Genomic DNA, 24,305 nt, shown 5'->3' with positions numbered 1-24,305 from the left:
AAGAGGGTAAAGCGTGTATCAAGCAGGAACATCACTACGCCTGTCTTTTAAGCATCCCTGGCCCTTTGCTCTGATCTTTTCTTCTCCAGAACTGAAATTGAGCTATCTGGCTGGGCCTGGACCAAAGTGTGGCTCCACCCACCTCTGGATGAAAAGTGGATTCTTCTGGGTAGGAGTAATGAAGGTAAACTTTGGCCTCTTTCTCCTTCCCACAGGCAAGGGCTCGGCAGGCTCAAAATGGCTCCAGTTATGGCTACCAAAGGTTACACTAAGGAACAGGGCACCAGGGAGATGGTAAGTTCCTTTAGCTCTCTCACTCTGTAACTGCTAGTAATAGCGTAAGAATTCTGGCTTCTACCTGCATTCTGCTTTTGCCTCTCCCTCCATCCCCCCATTGGCTCAGAACTTGGGAAGAGAACTCTCAACTCTTTTAAGGTAAAAGTTTTCATACGGAACCCTTCTCCTCTTTCCCCAACAGACCTCAAAACTAAATTAAGAATCGCTACCCTAATCTATCATACCTGTCACTTTAATGAAACCCCCCTTCAAATTTCAGATTTAATGGTTCCAAAGACAACTGCTACATTGAGAGGTTTCGCCCCAAAGGCACATGCTGTGACAATGAGTGTGTGAGGTGGGGGTGGGAAAATAGTTTATCTTTGTGCTAGTATAAAGCATGGTGTGAGGGTCATGGTCAATACCCACAGTGGGAAGAGGGAAAAGTGGAGTGTTTAGACACCCCTCATTTGTGACTTTTTAGCTACATTTAAAAATATTCACCGAGAACTTCTTAAACGTGTCTTTTCTTTATAAACTATGAAAGAACACTGTCTACACACATTGATCACAATCCTTGGGGGTCAGGGTGAGACTATGGTATTATCAGAAACAAATAGGTTTGTTTCTATGTCATCATAGGCACTCCACACTTAGTTCTGGGCATGAAGAGAGAATCAGAAAGAAGGTGTGGGAGTGGGGGAGGAAATTACTGATTCTAACACTAAATGGCTTCCTTTCTGCCTAGACAGAGCCTCAGCCGCACCCTGAAATGTTAATCAAATGTAGAAACTGTCAAGTGAATGACTGGGCACTTTTGAAAATGTTTCCAGAGATTAGGTGTGGTGGCACCTAGCTACAATCCTAGCCTTCCAGAGGCTGACACAGGACATCTCAAGTTTAAAGTCAACACATGCTCCTGCTGGTATTAATTGTCAGCTAGATAGAATCTAGAGTCAGCCAGAAGGTAGACCTTTGGGTATACATTTGGGGGTTGTCTTGACTGTACTAATTGATGTACTAATTGGGGACGATCCACCCCAACTGTGGACAGGATGTAGTCCTTGGGCAGGGGATCTGGGATTGGATAAAGTCAGTGGTTCTTAACCTTCCTGGTGCTGTGACACTTTGATACAGTTAGTGCCTCATGTTGTGGTAACCCCTCCCAAATTATTCCCATGGCTACTCGATATTTTTCTACTGTTATGAGTTGTAATGTAAACATCTGATATGCAGCCCTTGTGAAACTGTGAACTTCCTGCAGGAGTCACAACCCACAGGTTGAGAACCACTGTAAAGGTGGTGGAAGGCAGCAAAACATCATAACGCATTCCTGAGTACATTCACCGACCGCTCTCTCCAGTTGCAGATGTAATTTGACCAGCTGCCTCATGTACCTGACACCTAGGCTTCACTGCCACAGCAGCATATTGAACTATGAGCTAAAACAAACCCTGTCTTCTGTAGGTTGTTTTTGCCAGAGCATTTTACTACTGCAATGGGAAAAGAAACTGTCACAGTTACACTGTAAATCTCCGGCCAGATTGCACTATAGTGTGAGAGCCTGCTGCTTCCAGGTTCTAGATAGAGGGAAAAGCATCCGCTTAGACCAGAGTTTTCCCGATGGAGGTGAAAGGCAGAGGAGATAGGAGACATGGGAAAGCTCAGAGAGCAGATAATGATAAACCTTCAGTCAGGACTGTGCCTCTGGACAGAGCTTCTGGAAGGAGAGAAATGAGTACCATGATTTCTTTTTGGAGCTCTACTGTGTCCATCACACAGGTCACACACAGGTCCACAGTGTATGACACAAGCTCTCTGCCTCCCTGGATATCACACGACTCCCCGATGGTGACTTTCAGCTGGAAGGAGCCAGCTGTAACACACAGGAATCTCAGTCCTTGCCATGCTGAATGACAGAGCTATCCTGCCACAGAGATGAGGAGAAGCACAAATTACCTACTTGCTCTCAAGTGCTAAGGTTGGGAGGTTCTCAGCCCTGCTCAGGAATGACGTCATAGGCATTGCCTTCCTCCTTACCCAGCTGCAGGCTGGGTAAGAACATAGGCAAGTTAATAGCAGAGCTAGATAACAAGAATGACAGAGTGCAGATTCCCTGAATTATCAAAGGCCCCAGGAAGGGAAAAAGCAGAGGGAGATAGGCAGGAAAATCAAGGAGGCATTACAATAATCTTGGGTCTTCCCAGGATACACTGGCTATTGCAAGCATTTGTGTGTGTGTGTGTGTGTGTGTGTGTGTGTGTGTGTGTTTTCCTGTTTGTACAGATAACAGATATGTTGCTATGGAACCAAACATATGCCACTGCCCTTTAGCCTCCTCTAGCAAATAAAATCTCAGGGTTGGTAAGAGCATTCACTGGATTTCCCTTAAAGGGACAGATACCATCCACAATTAAGTGCCCTTATAAATTGAGTGCAGCATTGGTCCAGGGCCCTAGCACTGTACACAAGACACAGAACCCAGCCACTCGTGTTTTACAAGGGGAAGGTACAAGTAGGCCCAGTCCCTGATCCACTTTGGGTTGATACTTTTGATGTATTTATTTTTTGTGTTGGGTGGATTCCAGGGTCTTATTCCATATGCCCAGTAAACACTATACTACCAAGCTACTCCATAGTCTCATGCTTCTCCTTGAGCTAAAAATCTCCCCAACCCCTACGAAATCATCATGGCTTCAGTCTGAATTTATTTTGCATCTTGTAAGGACCAAACGGCTTATAATGTTTTGCATAATTAACCTCCCCAATGTCAACAGCAAACTACTGACTTGACTCCAACATAGCACCAAGTCATTTACACTGCATGAGTTCTGGGGATCCTGCTTGCCTCTCTCTACAGTTGTTTGTTTGCTTCTTGGCTTTAGATCCTTGTCTACAACTTCATTCTTTACCCAAAGAATAATACAGTACAGATATAGAGTTTGCCATTTTCCCTCTTAGTTATCTCTTGGATTTAGTCTAGTCAAAATTCTGTTTCTATAAAGATCCTTGGGTCTTGTGGAGAACAATATACCTTCATGTTCACATCGTGTGTGTGTGTGTGTGTGTGTGTGTGTGTGTGTGTGTATGAATATGTATTGATTTTCAACTTGACAGGATTTCAAATTAACTAGGAGTCACACCTCTAAATGCATTTGGGAGGATAGTTCCAGAAAGATTTCACAGAGGAAGGAAGACCCACTAGAATGGAGGTGGCACTGTTTAATATGCCGGGCCCCCAGACTGAACAAAGAGTGTGAGCTGAGCAATGTCATCCCTCTCTCTGCTTGATGACTGTAAATATGGTCTAACCAGCTGCCTCATGCTGGCTCTTCACTGCAAAGCCCATGTGCTGACTACTCTCTGCCTGTGACAACATTGCCCTGCCAAAAGCAGTGGTTTGGAAAGAGCACAAAAGAAAATATGCAATCGTGCAATTATTCAGTCTGAGTTCAAATATCGCCCTCTCCAAAGAGGAGGGAAACGTGGGGACTCGGGAAGCTCACTAAACTAACAGAATTTGTGGGCCCTTTTATGAGATTATATTAGCAGTAAGCAAGGCTGGGTGAGGAGAGACTTCCTTAGTACTTCTAGGCTCCCTGCAAGCTGAGAGGGGAGCTCCATGGGTGACTGTGTTGGGCTGTCACTCATGCTCCAGTGGCTTTGTGATGAGCTTGTAGACTCACCCAAGCTCCCGTAAGTGTCCCTGTCCCTACCTTTCTTTAATGCAGGAAACTCACTGGTCTACTGATGTGTGTGGATTCAATTCTTTGCTAGGCCATTGCTGCCCTCCCTGAGATGAATGGATATTTATTTACACATTCCTAGGCAGTGTCATGCAATATATACCCCAGCCATTGAATGCATCAGATGTTTTCTGGGCACACCTACTCCGTCAACCCTTCTTGTTAGCAGAATTACTATGAAGCCAAACAGCACTTCTTTAGCATTTACCTCAGGGCAACAGGCTACTATCATTACTTTACCAGTAATTTATTTCAATTGAATTACATAAATGATTCTATCCCCTTAGAAATAAACTGTGGGGTAAAAACAATAATCTCTCCATGAGATCATTCAACTAAGAGTCAAATGCTGTTCTCACTCTCCTGGCTCTACTTTGGTCTGTGATGTCACAGGTCTCTCAGAGCTACTGGGCCCCAGCTATCACATCTGCACACAGGGACTTTCCCAGATAGCCGTGGAGGTCCCACGGACCGCTCATAACCAATTGTTCTTTCTCATGGCACTCATGAGACACAGCCATGTGAGCTAGACAGAGTCTCCCCTTACCCACAGGCTTATCTCTATGCACCAGTTATGGAAGAAAAGACATTCTCACTGTTGATCTTTCTGCAATCTGAACAAGGTGACAGCAGCCACAGGGGCAGCTCATGAGGGGAGATGTGGGGATAGCAAGAAGCATGGAGAAAAGGCTCTGAGCAAAACTTTCTTTTCTAGGGGCAGCCCCGGCAAATTAGGTAGAGGGCAGAAAGAGTGTCTGGACTCCAAGCTGGAGACCACTTATCAAATGCTTGACCTTGGGGCTTCACAGCATCAAACACCAAAAATAAAAAATAAAAAAAAACATGGTACATTTAAAAGTTTACTCACCCTCTGCCAACAGCAAGTTCGTTTCTTCTCAAGAAGAAGGTTTTGGTCTATTTTCTTTGGAAAACTGAAAGAAGAAGGGAGAAAAAAGGAAACAAAGATTTAGGTAGGTAGGCCTGGGGAGGGCCAGAACGTTAGGGATTAAATACATATGGTGATATGTGGCTGGCATGTTTATTTTCAATACCTTTTAATAATGTACAGAAAAATCACGGCATATGTGGTTTATTTACCATGAGTTAAATGGCCCTTATGAGAAAGCATATACATTGTGGTATGTGGAAAATATTTGTAGGCAGGTCTTTTGAGACTTTCCTCTCGTCTTCCTTCATTGATACTTGCTTTTCCCCCAAATGCCACACCCTAAGTCTTGTCCCATGACCCTCTGTAACTAGGCTTACAAGGAAACTCAGACTGGGCGAGAAGCAGTGGAGGCCTCCTTCTGAGCCAGCTGACTAACATCATACAGTGGCCACAACATCTCAAGTGCTGACTGGTCCAACCAGCTGAGGGAAAGAACCAAGCTGCCCTGAATGTTTGGCCAGAGGAAGGCTGAGTGGTGGAGGCTGTTGACACAGGAATTGGAAGAGTCCCAGCTCCATCCCAGTTCAAGATGGAAGCTGTACGACTCCAGAGACTTTGAATGAGCTCTGTGGGTCTAGAGGGGATGTGAAACAAAGCTGTCCCAACAGTTTTCCTTTCACCCCTGAGTCTCCATTCCATCCTATCCTCTTCCTAATGGTTTCTTGGGAGCCAAGAGATAGTGAAAGAAGCCATGAAACCCTGAGGTCACGAGGTTATGTGGAGAGCATTTGCTGAGGATCCCACACCAGCCTAAAGGTGGGTTCTCAGATTAGAGAAGGCCTGCCTTAGTGTGCTTGAGAGAAGACTGTCCATGCTCAAGTGGCACCCACCCCATAGTGCTGTGAGTCAGTCCCAGACAATGCCACCTAAGATGTAAGTTCCGGTGCCAAGAAGAACAAGACCCAACTGAAAAGATGGCCAGAGACAGTACAAGTGGTAGACTCTGGGACACCCCAGCCACACCTCTGACACAGTCTTTACAAACTGTATGTCATAATTCACTCACACAGGAAGAACCCTTTCATCCTCAAGACAGACAAGGGGACAGACAGGAAAAGTGACAGCCCCGAGAAAGCCAAGTTCAGAGGGTGCCCCACTGTGCTTCTCAGCTCTGCCACCCCTAACTGAGGGATTCCTGCCAGGGGAGCCCTCTGCTTGTTTTCTTCATTTGCATAATGACAGTGATCCTGCCAGCTGCTGTGAGCCTCTCTGTGAGTCCTACTGCAGCACCAGGCATTCAGGAGAGACAATGAAGAGAACAGACAGCCCTGATTACCCTTTAGCTCAGCACCCTGATGCATCTCTAACAAGAGGAGCACGGTTTTAGAATCTGTCTGCATGTGAGTACCTGCATTGCACTGACCATCTCCTCACTGCCCTGATCTGATGACACAAAATAAGAGAGAATGAAACTGTTTATGGTCCAGCAATGAGATGGTCAAGATGGAAGGAGGGATGCAAGTAACACAAATCAGAAAAAGGCCCTCTGAGAACCAGTAAAAATATTTTCATTGACAGGCCAGTTTCATCCCCATGCCCATGGGTGCATCCACGCATTTGAAATAGAAATAGCCCCCATACATACATATATACTTATTTTTAACATGTTTTAGGGTATTCATATCATTTGGCCGACTGATGTTTTATAACTGGTACATGAAAAAACTCTTTAACATCAATACATTTATCTGGTATATAGATAAAAATGATTATGAATGTGATATCATTCTGATGCTACCCCTAGAGTGATATGGCAGACCCCCAGTTCTAGGAATCAACCCCAGGGCCTCCTTACAAGCTAGGCAAGCACTTTGCTAAGTGACCTACATTCCCGGCCTTATATCAGGAAAAATTAAAAGGATCGCAAGAATATTGGTTTGGAAGAATAAATATTTACTTGTTGAACATATAGAATCCACCCAAGTATCCACGTTCATCAGAAATGTCTGCACACCACAGAAGCATGTGTCTTCTCTCTTGCCTCTGTTTTTCAAGATTGGAAAGGCAGATTGCTTAAATATAGTAAGTTTTAATAGCAAAAGACGTGTTTGGGTTTGAGTGGGTGAGCTCAGAAGAATACAAACTGGCACATATAGCATGGGAATGAAATCCCAGCTCATGATTTTTGGTGAGAAGCTAGAAGGGGACCAGAGATGACAGGCAAAAGGAATGCTTACTAAAGTGGGAAGCCACACCTCTAACATTACACAAATAGTCCTGCTTATCACCCCAGCATGGCAGAGCAACTTTATGACACAGGGAGACTTGAAATAAATCCTGCAGAGTCCTGAGTGGCCCTGCATTAAAGTTCAGAATCTAAGAGGACTTTGGAGCATTTCACATTAAGGTGGGTATCAGATGTGGGACAATTTGAACAATGCCGGCATTTCTCGTCTAATTTCTTAAAGAAAATAGTTGATTTAATAAAAAAAAAATGAGGGGGTGACATGAGTCATAGGTCACATGATCACCCCTGGTTATCAAGACTGTGTCCCAACGCCAACAATGATCAGACAAAATTCAGACAAAGGCCACTTTTGAGAGAGGCTTGGGGAACAAGTAAATGCCCCCAATTGTCCAAGAGTGTTGAAGACGTTTCCTCCAAATGTAGTCAGTCCTTTCCAGGTTTTCCTGACACTGGTTTTAACACCAGGCAACAAATGGGAGTGAGGGATTTGGAGGGAGTGGCAGAAAAAAGTAGGATCCACTGAGGTATGGAAAAATCTGGAGAAATATGCTAGTAAGAAGTAAAGTTTTATTTGTGAAACCAGAGTCCACAGGAGATAACACTGGAGAGCCAATGGAATGAATCCCTCTAAGAGACATGTAACTGATCATTCACATTGTCTGCAGGACAGGTCTAAGAATAAACCAGTCATGCCATGGTATTCCTGTGACCACATTTCTAAGAAGGGTTAACTTGGAGGAGAAGACACACCCCAAATGTCAGTGGCTCACCATGGTATGAGCTTGGGTCATGGGTTGAATAAAAGGGGGAGGGGGAGATAAATGAACACACAACTTTCCCCCTCTCTCTGTTTCCAGATCCTTAACATATGAGCAAGTAGCCTCACACTCCTGCAGCCACACCCAAGGACCCATCCCTCCACCCCAGCCCCACCCCCACCATCCCCTCCAATGGCTGTGTTCTCAAACTGTGAGTCCATATATAAGCCCTTCTCCCTTAAGTTGCTTCCTGTTAGGAATTTGAGCATAAGATCTTCCCTCCATGGTTTTTAATCCCTGTTTCAGCTAAAGCAATCTGAGTAACAGTTGGGGGTGGGGATCCTCTTCTCTAAGAGACTGCCACTCTTTTATTTTGGCCAACATGGCGAGATAAGAGCTCAGGTATTGTGCACTGGACAGAACCTCCAAGACCCTCCTTTTTGACAATGGGCACTAGGACTTACTGAATCATGGAAAATGGTCTGAATTATACTGACCCTTTGTGCATTAAAAGCTGGATTACATAGAGAGGCTTAAGTTTGCCTTCAAAAGTACCCTCCCAAATGCTTTGAGTGGCACACAGCATGGGTCATAATACATTTTCTCTCTGCAGACAAAAATATTTGTCTCTGCAGTAAAACAGTTCTGTGTCTCTGGCTTCATCTGAAAACTGCTTTTGTGATGTAATCCACAAATGCGGTGGGTTTGGGGCCTGCTGACCTTTGGAAGCACTGCCTTATGTCCACGCTAATCAGGAATTTAAATGTTCTTAAAGATGGAAGGGTCAGTGCCCAGGGTGAGGCCAAGGGGAGATGGTAGAGCCTGAAGAGGCAGGGGTTAGAAAGACTCCCCAGAGTCGTCAGGTCACTGGCACGTACCCTAGGAGAGGACTCCAGGACCCTCTACTTTCTTTTCCCTTTGCTCCTTTCCTGTGAGGTGAGCAAGTCAGATCAGCCATATTCTCTCACCATGAAGTTTTGAGTTGCCACAGGCTCAAAAAGAAGGGAGTGATTGATCATGGATTGAGTCAGCCTAACCCTTTCTCTTTAAAACTGATCATCTCCCATGTACAACATAGCAATAGAATGTTGTTGACATATTATCTCATATGGTCTGACAAAGCTCAGATTCCTTACTATTAACACTTAATGAGCTGCTGATTCCTGCTGACGAGGTTTAGCTGTCCTCTCAAGCCTGGACAAACTCTCCCCACTAGAAAGTTCTATTAGTCCCATTGCATGGGGAAGCAAAACAAGGCTCATGAAAGGTGGCCTGACTGGGCCACATAACCCTAAGTTTGTCAGCATCACACCAGAGGGAAAAGCTGAGCTCCCCTGCCTTATGCACACGTTTGTTTTTCTTTCCTCCTTCTTTAGTAGTCAAGTCTCCACACACTAGAATTCTGTCAGACGCAGAAAGAGCCAGCTGCCACTAAGTCGGCAGACAGTCCTTTCTCAGGTAATTATTTTCAAGGGTTAGCAAACAAGAGTGGCAAGCGAACTTCTCCACAGTACTCAGCAAAGAGTCTCCCCTTAGCAGCCCACTGGGTGCTAGGCAAGCGCTCTTCAGACAGAACAACAGGGCCTAAAGTGCTGACGGCTGCACTGATACAAAATGTAGCCCTGGCAAGTGAGTCTAACAATTACTGTGCATCACTCTGATTATGAGCCACAAGCATGCAATCAGCAGCGGAGAGACGGTCCTAAATGATCTCCATCAGCATTTTACTTCTGCTAGCCAATCATGGTGGATGAGCGCACTCTCATCTGACCTAAGCGCAATGCTAATAACCCAAACACAAAGAAGGCATGCGAACTACTGCAGTTCCAGAGCACTGGCCATGGTGGGGCGGTGGGCACCAGTTATAATGGATACATTTTAGCTCGTTCAGTTCTTTCATTTATTACCTCTGGGTAAATAAATATTATTTATGTGTTTCTCATTTAATAGATTCATTCATACAGGCAACCCAGTTCAAACTCTCTCTCTCCCTCTCTCCCTCTCTCTCTCTCTCTCTCTCTCTCTCTCTCTCTCTCTCTCTCTCTCTCTCACACACACACACACACACACACACACACCAAGATACATTTGCTGTTGTACTGATTACAGAAGCCTATTTTCAAAGAATTTCTTCCCACCATCACTCTATTTCCAATGCTGCCATTTAAAACTCAAGCTGGAAATGGTATTTTGGGAGCATTTTAAAAGAAAATATCTTTAAAAAAATCACTATATATCTAGCAAGCTCTGGAAGAGAAATCCTGGCTGTTACCCTGTCGCCTGAGGTCAGGCGTGTGAGTCACCTCTCCTGGCAGCATATGGGTGCTCAAGAGGCTTTGGAAGTTAAGTGTTATGAATGTTGAACAAAGGGCACTGAAGATGTACTTGCCGACAACCCTTGCTTTGGAAAGCCGGGACTGGACAGGGTATCCTGTAACCTAGGTTAGCCTCAAGCTCACTGTCGTCACAGAAGCTGGCCTTGAACACATGTGTATGTATACATGATCTTATTCCACATGTTTTCATTCATCCTAAGTGACATTCTTGATTTCTGTCTTTAACCTCTTTTGCAAATGATTTTTGCCCTCCAGCAGGGAAAAGGGGAACTGCTGTTACTGTGGTATTGCCAGGCCGTTAAATGAGAGGCATGTGGCCAGAGCTTGTTAATTAGCAGAAGCCACCAGGACCCAAGCATCAGTCTCTGTAGAGCTTGGGACCCCATCCCAACCCCTCAGTTGTCTTTGCTGTGTGAATTTCAGCTCTTGTACTCATGATCAACAACACACTCTTACCTCCCTAGTCAATAAACATGTCAGCTAAAGGCACACTTCCGACAGCCTACCTCTTGTGGAATTCCCATGTTTTTGCTCACTTACATTCCTATCTGGTCTTAGTTATCCAAGACCCTCTCTGGGTCTTGTCCTTAATTGGTTAATTACTTCTAAAAATGTTTTAATGAGGATATATTTATTGTACGTAAGAATGGGTTTCAATACGACATGTTCACACCTGTACATAATATACTTTAATCATGTTTATCCTTGGCCCCTTCTACTTTCAAGTTTATTTAATTTTTAAATTTTTCTTATTTTGTTTATTATGGTGACCCACAGATGCCATCGGTATTACTCAGAGAAGCATAGTTTTTGTTTGTGGCTTTCTACATGTGATGTGGTGTTTTGTCCTGTAGCCCAGGCTGACCTGGGACTTACTACACAGCCCAGGCTAACCCACCCTACATCAATGCCTTAGCTCGAATCTCCCGGATGTTGAGATTATAGGCTAGGACACCATGCCTGGCTACTTTCATGTTTATTTACTTATGTTTTTCTTTCATCTTCTTTTCAGACAGGGTCTCACTAAGCAGCCCCAGGTTCTCCGGCCAACTGTGACTGAGTGTTGAGATCAGAGAAATGGGTCATCCTGGCAGGCTGGGTCCTTTCAGTTTTCATTTGGACTTTCCTTGAGCTAGGAGCTAATTAGACAACACAGAAAAGGCATGCCCCTTCCGAAATCATTATCATACCACTGTTATCTTTTATAAAGGGCAAAGTGAAGGGCTTGAGAGACAACTCATGGGTAGGGCACTTGCTCACATATAGAAGGTACCAGGTCTAGTCTCCTTTACTTCAAAACTAAGATCAAGCCTCTTCCGGCCATTGTAAGTGCATCATCCTTGAGTTGAGATGTTTGACAAGCTCATTAGCACCCCGAAATGCTAAAGCTATCTTGCCGGCTTCCTTGCTATTTAGCCCAGCGAATTATTGCCCTTGCCAACTGCCAGAGGATACAAGTATCGAATTCTGCCAATGTGATGACACGCAGGGTAAGAGCCAACTCGGCTTGCCTCAGGAAGGACTCCTGCGCACAAGGAGTTGTATATTAGTCGGATTTCATAACCAGAGCACAACTGCGATGCAGTCAGAAATCATACTTGTGATGTGGGGAGTAAAGAAGATATTCTTAGTGGTACTTGCCAATAGTATCAAAGGCTGAGTACAGTCTACTGCGTCCCAAATAACCATTTTATCTCTCCTCTTCCCTCTCCAATGACACCCTTTACCTACCACCCACTGGAAGTTTGTTCTCTGAAGCCTTTCACCTCTTCCACCATGGATGAGGCCAGGCCAGCAGACATGCTGTCAGATAGTCCAGCGACTCATCTCAAAGCTGCCGGTTTGGGGCAGATTAAAGGAAAACCTTCCAAGGCTCCTTATGTATAAGGAGATTTATAGACAGATTTTTCATCTTCTTGCCTACCTCTCTTGTGCGAAACGTCTTTTCATTTTTAGCTCTGCCCTGGTATAAGGAAGGAAGAGAGGGAAGTGGGGAGGGAGAGATGGAAAGAGAAAGTAAAGGAGGGTAGAAAGGAAGGGAGAAAGGAAGAAGAAGAAGAAGAAAAAGGAAAGAGAAGAGATAGGGGAACGGAGGGGAGAAAAGGAGAGGAGAGAGAAAAGGAGAGGAAAGGGAAGGGGAGCAGAGGGGAGGAGAGGGGAGGAGAGGGGATGGGAGGGGAGGGGAGGGGAGGGGAGGGGAGGAGAGGGGATGGGAGGAGAGGGGATGGGAGGGGAGGGGAGGAGAGGGGATGGGAGGAGAGGGGATGGGAGGGGAGGGGAGGAGAAGGGATGGGAGGGGAGGGGAGCAGAGGGGAGGAGAGGGGAGGAGAGGGGATGGGAGGGGAGGAGAGGGGAGGGGAGGGGAGGGGAGGAGAGGGGATGGGAGGGGAGGGGAGGGGAGGAGAGAGAAGGGGAGGGGAGTAGATAAGAGGGGACAGTAGGGGAGGGGAGGAGAGGGGAAAAGAAGGGAGGAGAGAGGAGAGAGGAAAGGAGTAAAGAGAAAGAAAGCAAGCAGGAAAAAAGTCCCACAAGGTCCAAGTGTTTTACTCTGAACTGACAATATTATGCAGTCATGACAACTTAGAGAAAACTTGGAATCTGATGAGAAAAGATTAGAGAGGAACACAGATCAAGGGAATCCTGAGAATCAGCCACAAATAGTGCCATCAAGACCGAGGGGTTTTCTGAGCTTATTAATAAAAGTTACCTTCCACTGGGGGCATGGGAAGTGATTGCCGTCATTTCTTTAAAAACCATTAGTCACCCTTTCACCGACTTACCTCTAAACAAGGGCATTCTGTAACCAGGGATCCATCTATATGGTTTTGTCACCCGATAGGCCTCAAGGTCAACAATTAGAGTAACTTGATAAGAGTGACCTCAGCCACCTACTATAGCACAGCGGTGTCCCTGATCGATACAGGAGCTCTGCACAACATCCACCCGGCCCTCTCCTGGGAGTTTCCTGCACAGATCAGAAGCAAATTATACCCTTAAAGGCAGATGACACACCAAGACAGAAGGTTGCTTTCTGAAAAATGAATCGTTTGTTCTGTGTGAGGGGTGCCAATCCAACTCAGGACAGGGAGGGAGGTCAGAGAATCCAAGTGAGGGAAGTGTGGCGGGAGGGGGACTCTCTTTTCTCTACCTGATGAAACACGACCCCCACCCCCAGCTTTCCACTTGAGTACCTGAGGGCAGGGTTGATTTTCAGCACTACACAAGTCAGGTGTGGTGGGGTACTTCTGTAATCCATGGGGGAGGGGAAGACCGGGAGGGTCAGAAGTTCAAGGGAACATCTGGCTGCCTAGTGAGTTTGAGGCTAATCTGAGACCCTGCCACAGAAGGGAAAAATAGAAATACGTACACAAACAAGTGCCATGCCGATCACTAAGAAACAGAACCCCCTATTTTAAAACTTGCCCCGCAGCACTGACCTCCATTACAAAGCAGGGAAAACAGCAGCTATGGTAATGTACATCGCATAGCGCTACCCATATGGTAAGAGTCCAGTCTCTTAACAAGTAAGAATTGTCTTAGTATTTGCAGACATTCTAGGGAAACAGACTGCATTTTCTGATGTCCATGGAACAGCGGGGAACACCAAGGCATAGAGGGTTGAGTAAAACCCACCTGATGGAGATGCCTGGGGGAGGGGCCACGGCTGCTACTAAACCCAAGAGACTAGACACACCACCATTAAATAGTCTAGTTAGCAAGTGCTGCCACCTCACTGATGCTGGTACTCATAGCTTTAAGAACTATATATCTTTGTCCGTGTTTTATGTATCAGCTTGAAATGACCGCTCTGCGTGTGTAATCGCTCTCCCTGTCGAGATCCACGCGTACTCACGGCGTGTGTGAGGTGCAGGAGCTGCTTCTAAGTCATCCTGCAAGACAGACAGGAGACCCTGACCAGCCTCATTTCCAGATAAAGATGAGATCCGAGGAAATCACGTGACCCGTCTAAGGCCGCGCCGCTTTGCACATAGTCTCTCTCACCACATACATACCTTTGGTTTTCAAAAATACAAAACCCGTGGCATTTTTTTTTCCCTTCTGGAGAAAATCCTTTATGTAACTGTGACACACAGCAGAGCCAGATAAGCAGCTGATCTCACAGAGTCTGAGGGAGCCTGAAGCCTTATGGGGGCAGAAAGGATTTGTATAAAGTCAATGGAGACTGTGACAGTATCCCAGATGCCTCTAGGACCCCTTATCCACAGCAACGAGAAACTCCACTGAGACCAGAAGACAGGAGTGACCTGTGACCTGACTTTATGGCCCGGGGATACCTCTAACCCTAGGTAGAAAGGCAAGAGCCTTCTGGGCTGGCTCTGGCACTCATGACACCGTTTCTAGTCTCTCTGCTCCAGCATCTCTGTTTCTTTCTAAGGATCTAGTCTGTGTCTGTTCCTTTCCAGCCCCGAGGGATTTTTCTACTGACCACCAGAAACCCCACAACCTTTGGTGACCTGGATTTTCATCAGCAGTTGGGGGGTGGAAGTCAAGATGGGTTTTGCATGCTTGTTTCCCAGGGCTGGACACCTGGAATCAAATCTGAGCAGGAAGAAGGAGCAGTTCTGCAAGGTGGACAAGCACCCGAGGCTCACGCCGACTCCCAGCAGGCACCAAAACATGGAGGTTACGAAATATCAGATAGATGGAAAATAATCCACCCTGCCCCCCAGCCTTCAGCCAAAGTTGGACATTGTCGTGACCGAGACTAAAGGTTTCTGACATCTTACCAGTGAGCATCCAAAACTCCAGGAAGAAGAAGAATAAGAGTGTAAACCACAGGGGGAATCGAAGAAGGTTCAGGTGATGTCAAGTGATGTGAGACAGTCAAATACTCTGACTGAAACTGAAGTCATAGGTTGTATGTAAAACCAGCTCTTACAGGTCTCCGGGGGGGAAACCCATCACCTGGAATTACTTGAAGGCTTGTCAAGTGCTTTCAGGCTCTACAAGGAGAGGTGTAATACTGAGAGACAGGAGGAGGGGGCTAACCTTTCCCCCACAGATTGAGTTCTGAGTTCCTTTCAGATGTCTAGTGGGGGAGGGAGGGGGAGCTGCTTCTGGAAGGGAGGCCCTGTGCACGCTCATTAGCATACGCTATCGGCATTCACTTCAGATGAGATTCCATCACAGAAACCTACTTATGCATTCCTTAATATAAATCTAAATTGCTCTCTTCAAATAGCAGAGAGAGCTAAGCTTCAGCAAGCGAAGGAGAAGTGATGGCAGTAGGAGCCAGGGCGCATTTTCATCTTGCCTTCTACCCCGTCATCCTGTCTTAGCAGATTTAACTTACACACCTCACCTGAGCTCACTCAGGACTCGGGAAATAGGCTTTCTCCAGAGCAGACACAGAGCAGTACTCGATGCTCTGGACCACTAGGGGGTCACTGGTAGGTCTTGTGCTAGGAGGGCCCTTGTGCACTGCTAGCAGATAGATACACTTTAGGACCACTCAGTTGGTAAATGACCTCATGCTCTGCAAGCCTAAGGACCTGAGTTCCAACTAGAACAGTTGTTTCTAGGTCCAATGGCATGTGCTTGTAACACCAGCATTGGGGAGACATGGGAAGGGATTCCCTGGGGCTCACGGGGCCATCCAGCCTAGACACTTAAGAGTTTCAGACCAATGAGAGGCCATAGTCTCAAAAAATAAGATGGGTGGTACCCTGAGAAACAACACCAGAGTGTAACTTTAAACTGCTCTCTGACCACATCTATGCATACACACATACACACACAGACACACATGCACATAAATATAAGCATGTACACACATACACATGTATACATATATACACATGTACACACATACATACACATATACACATGAACACAATATACATCATACACATATATACACATATTCACACGCATATACACACATATACAATACATATATGCCACATGCCTACACATATATACATATATATACATACATACTCTAATGTACATACAGACATATGCATATACACACAGACCCACATTCACACACATGTATACTTCATGCAAAGAAAGAGACCAGCAATGCCAAGCCACACACCTTGCTGTTTCTGAAGTGTAAGCCTAGTGTGGTTCACCAGGAGCTGCACATACTCTTCACAGAAACAAAACATTTAAATGCAGAGGATTTGGAACTGAAAGAGTTAGAAATATGCGGCCATCCATGTACACAGAGTAGAGCTGTGGCTTTGGCTCTGCTCACATCTTCCCATGTCTCCAGGCCACCACATCATTCTGGGGAGACGGGCAGAGGAGGAGAGGTAAGTAGGGAGGCATCAGTGGCTTGGTGCCCATTTTCTGAGGAACAGTAATTTTTATGGTGCCTTTTCCCACATATGGAAAAACAGCAACACCGAAACCTACGTTTGGGTGCAGAAGCAATGCTTTGGTTCTTTTCATCTGGAATGGGACAAGCCAGCCATCTTGTATCTATTTACAATGGGGAAAAGTTCAAATGAAAGCACAAAAGTCCTATATCACGGCCTAAACTGAGGTCCTGTGAGCTCGGGGAGCTCGCCGGGGGTGGGAGAGCGATTGCTTACCAATGTGGTAATCTAAGCGGGGCTTCGAAACAGCCCCGTGGCCACGTTATCCAGGCATCGATTTTTGGTGCTCTGAGTGTCACTACAGCTAGTTTCTAGATCCATATATTTTGAGTATGTGCTTGCGCACAGTGCCTGTGGAGGTCATAAGAGGACACTATGTCTCCTAGAACTGGATTTATAGAAGGTTGTGAGCTACCATGTGGGTCACGGAAACCGAACCTGGGTCCTCTGCAAGATGCAAGGTCGTCTTAACTGTGGGGCTATTTCTCCAGCCCCTGTTTATATTTTATTGGTGAGGTCAGAGGCCAATTCTCAGGAGTCCGTTTCCCTCCTTTTCTCAGGTCTGTTCTCAGTTTTGAACTCAGGTCTTCAGCTTTGGAGGCAAGAGCCTTTATCAGCTGAGCCACCTCTCTGGCCCTCAACCATTTTCTCAAAACCCCCACATTTTGGCCCAGTCAGGGCTCTCTAGAGTGTGTGCGTTCTCAAGCATCACCATATAACACTTTTAGAGCTTTGTCCTGGAGTTCAAGCTGGTTGGGGCTAAACACCAATAACTTCTCGGAAGGTCACTAGACACCTGTGTGCACGTCGGATTTGTGCTTAAAGCATCACGAAGCTCTGGAGGCAGAGAACCTGACTGTGGCATGCGGAATCATACAGAAAGCCTATTTTCCTGGGCATGGCAGCTCACACCTGTAATCCTGGCACCGAGGAGCCTGAGGCAGGGGAATCTGAAGTTTAAAGTCAGACTGAATTAAGAGTGAGACCCCATTGTGGTTTGAGTGTGAGATGCCTCTCATGGACTCATGTGCTTAAATAGTGGTTTGAAATTAGAAATGCTGTAAAGCCTTTTGGAGACTTTGGTAGCTTTTTATCCTCCATGATGGAAGTAGGTCATGGGGGCAGGCCTTGTGAGTTCATTGCCAAGTCTCACTTCCTGTCTGCTCTCTGCCCATTCATCCCTGCTCTCTCATCCCTGCTCCCTCATCCCTGTTCCCTGCTCCCTCATCCCTGCTCTCTTATCCCTGCTCCCTCATCTCTGATCCCTCATCCCTGCTCCCTCATCCCTGCTCCCTCATCCCTGCTCCCTGCTCTCTCATCCCTGCTCCCTCATCCCTGCTCCCTCATCCCTGCTCCCTGCTCTCTCATCCCTGCTCCCTCATCCCTGCTCCCTCATCCCTGTTCCCTGCTCCCTCATCCCTGCTCCCTCATCCCTGCTCCCTCATCCCTGCTCTCTTATCCCTGCTCCCTCATCCCTGCTCCCTCATCCCTGCTCCCTGCTCTCTCATCCCTGCTCCCTGCTCTCTCATCCCTGCTCCCTCATCCCTGCTCCCTCATCCCTGCTCCCTGCTCTCTCATCCCTGCTCCCTCATCCCTGCTCCCTCATCCCTGCTCCCTGCTCTCTCATCCCTGCTCCCTCATCCCTGCTCCCTCATCCCTGCTCCCTCATCCCTGCTCCCTCATCCCTGCTCCCTGCTCTCTCATCCCTGCTCCCTCATCCCTGCTCCCTCATCCCTGCTCCCTCATCCCTGCTCCCTCATCCCTGCTCCCTGCTCTCTCATCTCTGCTTCCTCATCCCTCATCCCTGCTTCCTCCTCCCTGCTCCATGCTCCACACAACATGACCAACAACTGCTGTGCTTCTGCTTCCATGCCTTTTCTGCATACGGTCTATATCCCTCCCTAACTCCTTCTGTAGTCTGCCTTTGCCAGCCCTTTTATCACGGCAGCAAGGGAACGCACTAGTAAGGACCCTGTCCAGGAAAGGGTGAGGTGGAACACCATATCAACCATTTCTTCTTTCATTATCAAGTCTAGCACTTGGAAAATGACTAGAGACACAGAAGGCACTAGGGGCTTTAAATCTTAGTGCGCCATGCTGAGAGCATCACAGCACAGCTTTGAGCCAGGAGTCAAGGGCTTGCTCCAACCTTCGGGCTTCTCCGCACTGTCCATCCCAGGCTCCTCAGTTCCTTGTCTTTCCTTGCCAGCAGGGACCAAGTGTGTTAAGAAGGTAACGCCTTTGAACCCTGAGGAATCTGACAATGGCCTTCCTCACATTGTTCCCACAGTAACCAGAGCCAGCTGTCCTGGCCGGCTAGCCAAGCTGTGGCTCAGGATCACACACAACAGAACCTCTGCTCAGGGAACTTCAGCTCCAGCCTCCTCCTTCCCTGAAACTTTTTCTTCAATTCGAGTCGGCACACTCCTGGCAACCTAGTAGTCAGTGATCCTGAGGGCTTCATGTATAGCCATAATCAGTTGACACTTCCCATTTAGTGATGGCTGGAAGATCCTGGGACTTTGAGATCTCTGAACCTATGTGCACATCTCTGGAGTGCCACTGGGTCCCCATATAGACATGGGGTTTCCCCAAGCATTTTTTTACCTTCTGTTACCATGGAAACAATAATGGGACTTGGGTGAGGATGGCCATCCTAGAGGATAGAACAGGAAACTTGTACGACGCAGCTCTGAGCAGTCAGGATAATGAAGGGTTCCCTTTCGCCAGCAGCTGAACTATGCGCTCCTAATAAGGGAGGCTCCTTGGAAAGCATTGCTTGTATTTTTAGCTTTTCTAAAGGAGGAAGGAGTTTTTGAATGGACCAAGTGGAAAGGAATGTGGAGCAAGGGTGTGGGAGTGGGGTGGGGGTGCTATGGAAACGGGGTGGGAAGATCAGGAAAAGGCCAGACGTCGGGGACAGATAGGCAGCTTCCTTCTTTCTTGACAGATGAGCACAGCTGGGGCTTCCTGACTTGTATGACACGGTGCTAAGGTCTTCTGGTCCAGATACCAAGTGAAAAAGGAATTGGAGAAAGGAAATGCTTTATCTGAAAACATGGCCAGTGTACACAACCTATGAGTAGTGTTTGAATTTCCCCAGTTTTGAGACAGGGTTTGACTGGGTAGCCCAGGTTAGTTTTGAATTCATTATGAAGCCCAAGATGGCCTCAGACTCCAGCCTTAGCCTTCTGAGTGCTGGGATTACTTATGTGAGCTACCACACCCAGTCCTGAGTTCTATGCCTGAGACAGCAAAGGAGGCCAGCCTTACAAAGCTTCACAAGTAAGATTGATTTGAATGTAACTCTAACTTTCACAGCCTCAAAGAAACACCCTGTCTAGACTAACAGACATCAGAAATCAATAGCAGATGAATGGATCCCTCCTAAGTGACCTTAGTATGTTCCCAGGAAAGTGAAAATGCCAGTCTAGGAAAAGAAGACCTTAATAAGCTGAAGAATCCAATGTGTGTCTTTGTCAACTCATGGGGACTCATAATTTCTGGACCTCGGAGTTCGGATGCCCTCAAGTCCGTAATGACCCTTCTAAGACACAGACCTATTCGCCTGCTAGTTCTTAAGGCAAGATTGCAAAGTATGCAAGTAAACAGCCTTGTGGTGAGGTTAACACAGGCCCAGAGCCGACAAGGGAACACAACAGTTAGTTTCCCAACTCCAAAATAGGACTAAAGGACTGTGGGCTATACTAGAAGAGTTGCTGTGTGTTGCTTAATGGAACTAAATTTATGCCCATTTACATTGGGAGCAGGTGGCACTGGGTAGCAAAGAAAGGCCTGAAAATATTCCCATTTGGTGAATGCGGTTGTATGTATAATTAGCCGAGATTTATTTTAAAGCACTCTTATCTTCATACTCTTTTGTGCAATTCAAACGGGTGAGGACTAAGGGGAAGCTTTTGAATTTATTACAAAAGTACAGACATCCATCATATGATCTGCTGAGAAATAAAAATGAGTCAAGGCATTAGGAGGCCTCCCGGTATATATTTATTAGGCTCAGACTGGAGGGACAGGCTAGCTTCCTTTCAGAGAAATGAGTCGGTTGCTGCTGAGGACAAAGGAACAGACTCAACAATAGAGTCGAAGGGAAGAGGAGCCAGGGAAGAATTGAATGCGGAGTTGAGAAGCCTAACATTTGTTCATGTGAAATTTCAAACAAAGCTTCACAATGGAATGGCAAATATCCCTTAGCCAGCATCAGTGAAGTGCTGAGTCATAGCTGATGCTAGGCCTCCAAGTGAATTCCTGGCCCAGCACTGAATTCCTCAGCACTTCACTAGGAAGCATACCATTGTAAACTCAGTCAGCATCCTGAGGTCTAACTCAGGGGACTCCAGGATGAAGCCTGGCTGAGATCCAAGTCTTCTTGTTAATGAGTTAGGGGCTCTCTTCCAAGTCGGCCATGTTCTTCTCCAACCACCCCTCATGCCTCTTTTCCCTGTTGGTCCTCCCCCTGGTCTTTGGAATTGAACGATGGTCCTCTGTAGTACTTCAGAAAACACCTATTACAGAGATTGGAAATCCTGAATTTTGATCTGAACTTTGTCACTTCCCCCACAGCCCCTTTTGAGGCCTCTCTGTCTCTACTGCTAAACAAGGACACAGAATTCCCAGGACAGGACACAATTCCCTGTGACATAGTTGACTTTCATCTTCTAGCAGCTTTTCGAAAGTGCTTTCATCGACTTCCCAAAATGTTCTCAGGAGCCATTAAGAAAGAAAGAAAGAAAGAAAGAAAGAAAGAAAGAAAGAAAGAAAGAAAGAAAGAAATGAGATGCTTTCTGTGAGATTGGGGTGTCATATGTTAATGAATCAGGGGCACATATAATTACATAACTTCTTTCTGATAACTTTACATGACAAGTTTATTTTTCACATATAAATTAGAACCAACTATCTCAACATGTTACACTAAAAGTTTCTTTTAAAAAAAACTAAATGCTTCACATAATATAAATTAACATTCCCCAAAGAAAAGGAAGCCAAGATCTCTCCTGTTGGGAAGGTATAACATCCTTCAGAGAAACAACATGCAAACTACGAAAACACACACACACACACACACACAGAGAGAGAGAGAGAGAGAGAGAGAGAGAGAGAGAGAGAGAGAGAGAGAGAGAGAGAGAGAGAGAGGAGCAGAAAGAAGCATTCCCTCTCTCCTTATAGGCTTGCCAAACTCCTCACGAAAGCAGGCTTACAATACATGCCAAATCTTCATAAGAAATGCCCAAGCCTGCAGAGAGAATAAGAAAATGAAGGGCTTTGCATAAGTGAGCTTTAAAAGTCTGCTTCTCAACTGCCCTCCTTCCATTCCTCAAACACTCAGAGGTAGAGTCTTAGGGGAAAGGATGGTGGAGTGAGTAATTATAACACGAAGAAGCCTGGTTCTGTATAAACCCCAAGGCTTAAGATTAGATTTTAATGCATTTGCTTTCAGAAGCCAAACCACAGGAAATATCAGCTCTTGCAGTGCATGCTGCCAGCATCCACATACCATGTGCAGGCTCACCCAGAAAGCCACGAGTCAGAGGGACACGGTTGGGTACAGAAAATTGGCCAGCCACCATGGGCTGATTTCTTGAAGTCATAATGAAGGGCCACAAGCTAGGTGGTTTCAACAATGGAAATGTATCATCTAGTTGTCTTAGGAAATGGAAGTCCATAAAGAGGGCTCAGTAAGTCTGCTCACCACGTACATCCTGGGAGCAAGGAAGACTGGGAGGTAGACTGTTCCATGCCTCTTCTTAACTTTCATGGTCCTTTTGCCATCTCCAAAGTTCTGAGACTCAGAGCAGCCTGATGTCTTCCTTCATATGATATTGTCTCTGAGTGGCTTTCTCTGTATCCAAATTGTCTCCTTTCATAAGAACACGGCTCATACTACAGGAGCCTCATGTTATTTGCTCAGATGTGAACACTCTACTTCCAAAAAGGAACTCATACACGGTACTAGGAATGTTGGGGTTGCTAGAGGTTAAAGATCTTACAGATGGTACTAGGCATGCTCAGAGTGCTAGGGATTAGTGCTCTAACATTTTGCCGGGGCATAGTTTAGCAAGTGACACTAGTTCATTCGAACTTATTTCAGGATTAGAAAGCAAGGAAACCCAGCTTCCAGAAATATGAATGTTGATAAATGTTGTCTTATGGGACATGTCACCAGTGCCCAAGAGATTCATCAGACCTCAGTGGTTGAATGTCATTGTCATCTGGCTTTACTGTGACATCAAACTCATTTGTACTGTGTCCCTCCTAGATCCCTTCTCAATTTTGGCCATGTAAATATCATGTAACCTACATGACAACATAGTTCCTTCTGAACACAGTCACCTGCTGTTTGTACACCTCAGCATATGTTCAGTTCATCTTATTCCTTTTGCTTTTGCATCTCATTCATTTAGGGAAAAAAAATTAAAAGCTCTTTTAGAAAGAAGAATCAAAGTACATTTTGACCTATGTCTATGTTTGAGACAATTATTAGTCCATGGAAGAAACCATGGTGGTTAATTACAACAGGCACATTTGTACGTACATTTACAGTTTCTTGTAGCCTAGGCTAGCCCTGAATCTTTATGCAGCTGAGAGTAAACTTGAACTCTGATCCTCCTGCCTCTACCTCCTGTGTGCTAGATTACAGGCATAGCTCACTATGGTCAGTTTGTGGGGTGTCAGAAATCAAACCTAGGGCATCATGCATACTAAACAAAGCAGCCTACTCACTGAGCTACATCTCCAGCATCATTTGTAGTTTAGATTTTGTTAGGACTCATAACTGTGGAGTGAAAATGGTTAGCTAAGTCAGACACAGCCAAGCGCCTACTAACTCCAAAAACAAAATGCAGAGTAGCTTTTTGGACATCCAGCTCTATACATTGTTGTTTTTACGACAGTTTCACTATGTAGTCCAGGCTATCCTAGAATTCACGATCCTCCTGCCTCATCTTCTGAGTTTGGGGATTATGGATATGCACCACCACACCTGACTTAAAGTTTTCCTTTTAATAAACTACAACAGGAAGGGTGGAGAAAAAAAATTTAAACAGGATACAACTGGGCTGAGGAGGCATGCCAGTGGTCGAGTATTTGCCAAATAGAATACAATCTGTCAGCTCAACAAGCAGGACTGAAAATATTTTTTCTTAACTGTAATCAACAGGGAAGTAATAAAAAATATCATGCTTATATTTTACAATTAAACATATTTTTCCAAAATGTCTTAAGTCTAAGTTTTATTTACCTTTACAAAAATAGGGTGAGCTTTTCCCAGCTCCATTTTCCGGGTGACAAACTGGAAGAGAAACTCTGTAACAGTCCTACATAAACTGCTTAGTTGATGGTGGGGTTGGAGAAAGAACCACCCTGTCTTCATTCTAGAACTGGCATGACTTCGCAGAGAGAATCACCCAACACCCTGTCCTTGGAAACAAACCAAACCAGCAAGAAAGTAACACACATATCCATCTTTATGGCTTCTCTACAGACCTGCATTTGAAGGGTGAAGTGGTCAGTCAAGATGGTCTTCAATATCCCTGAGAACAGGAAAAATCTGTTCTAGGAAATACTCACAAGACTTGCAACTGGTGAAGGCAGTTAGTGAATTTTTCTACTTTATTACAGGCCCCAGCATTCCCTTCTTCTATCCCACAACTGGAGTTCAGAAAAAGGTTTCCCGAAGAAAGCAGTG

At 45.7% G+C, this 24,305-nt stretch overlaps 1 protein-coding gene across 2 annotated transcripts in view; it reads right to left on the bottom strand.

Annotated features, from left to right (window-relative positions):
- The window catches only part of ATXN1 (ataxin 1), a 393,467-nt gene that overhangs the window by 166,838 nt on the left and 202,324 nt on the right, over window positions 1-24,305 (bottom strand). For both annotated transcript variants that reach the window (XM_080933829.1, XM_080933830.1), the window contains exon 5: window positions 4,891-4,954. The gene's annotated coding sequence lies outside the window, so the exon portion shown is untranslated. The remainder of the gene's footprint in view (window positions 1-4,890; window positions 4,955-24,305) is intronic.

This window comes from Micromys minutus, assembly GCF_963924665.1.
Source record: "Micromys minutus genome assembly, chromosome: 1".
NCBI lineage: Eukaryota > Metazoa > Chordata > Mammalia > Rodentia > Muridae > Micromys > Micromys minutus.
The sequence above is the reverse complement of the archived record's forward strand: the minus strand, read 5'-3'. Positions and strand labels throughout refer to the sequence as shown.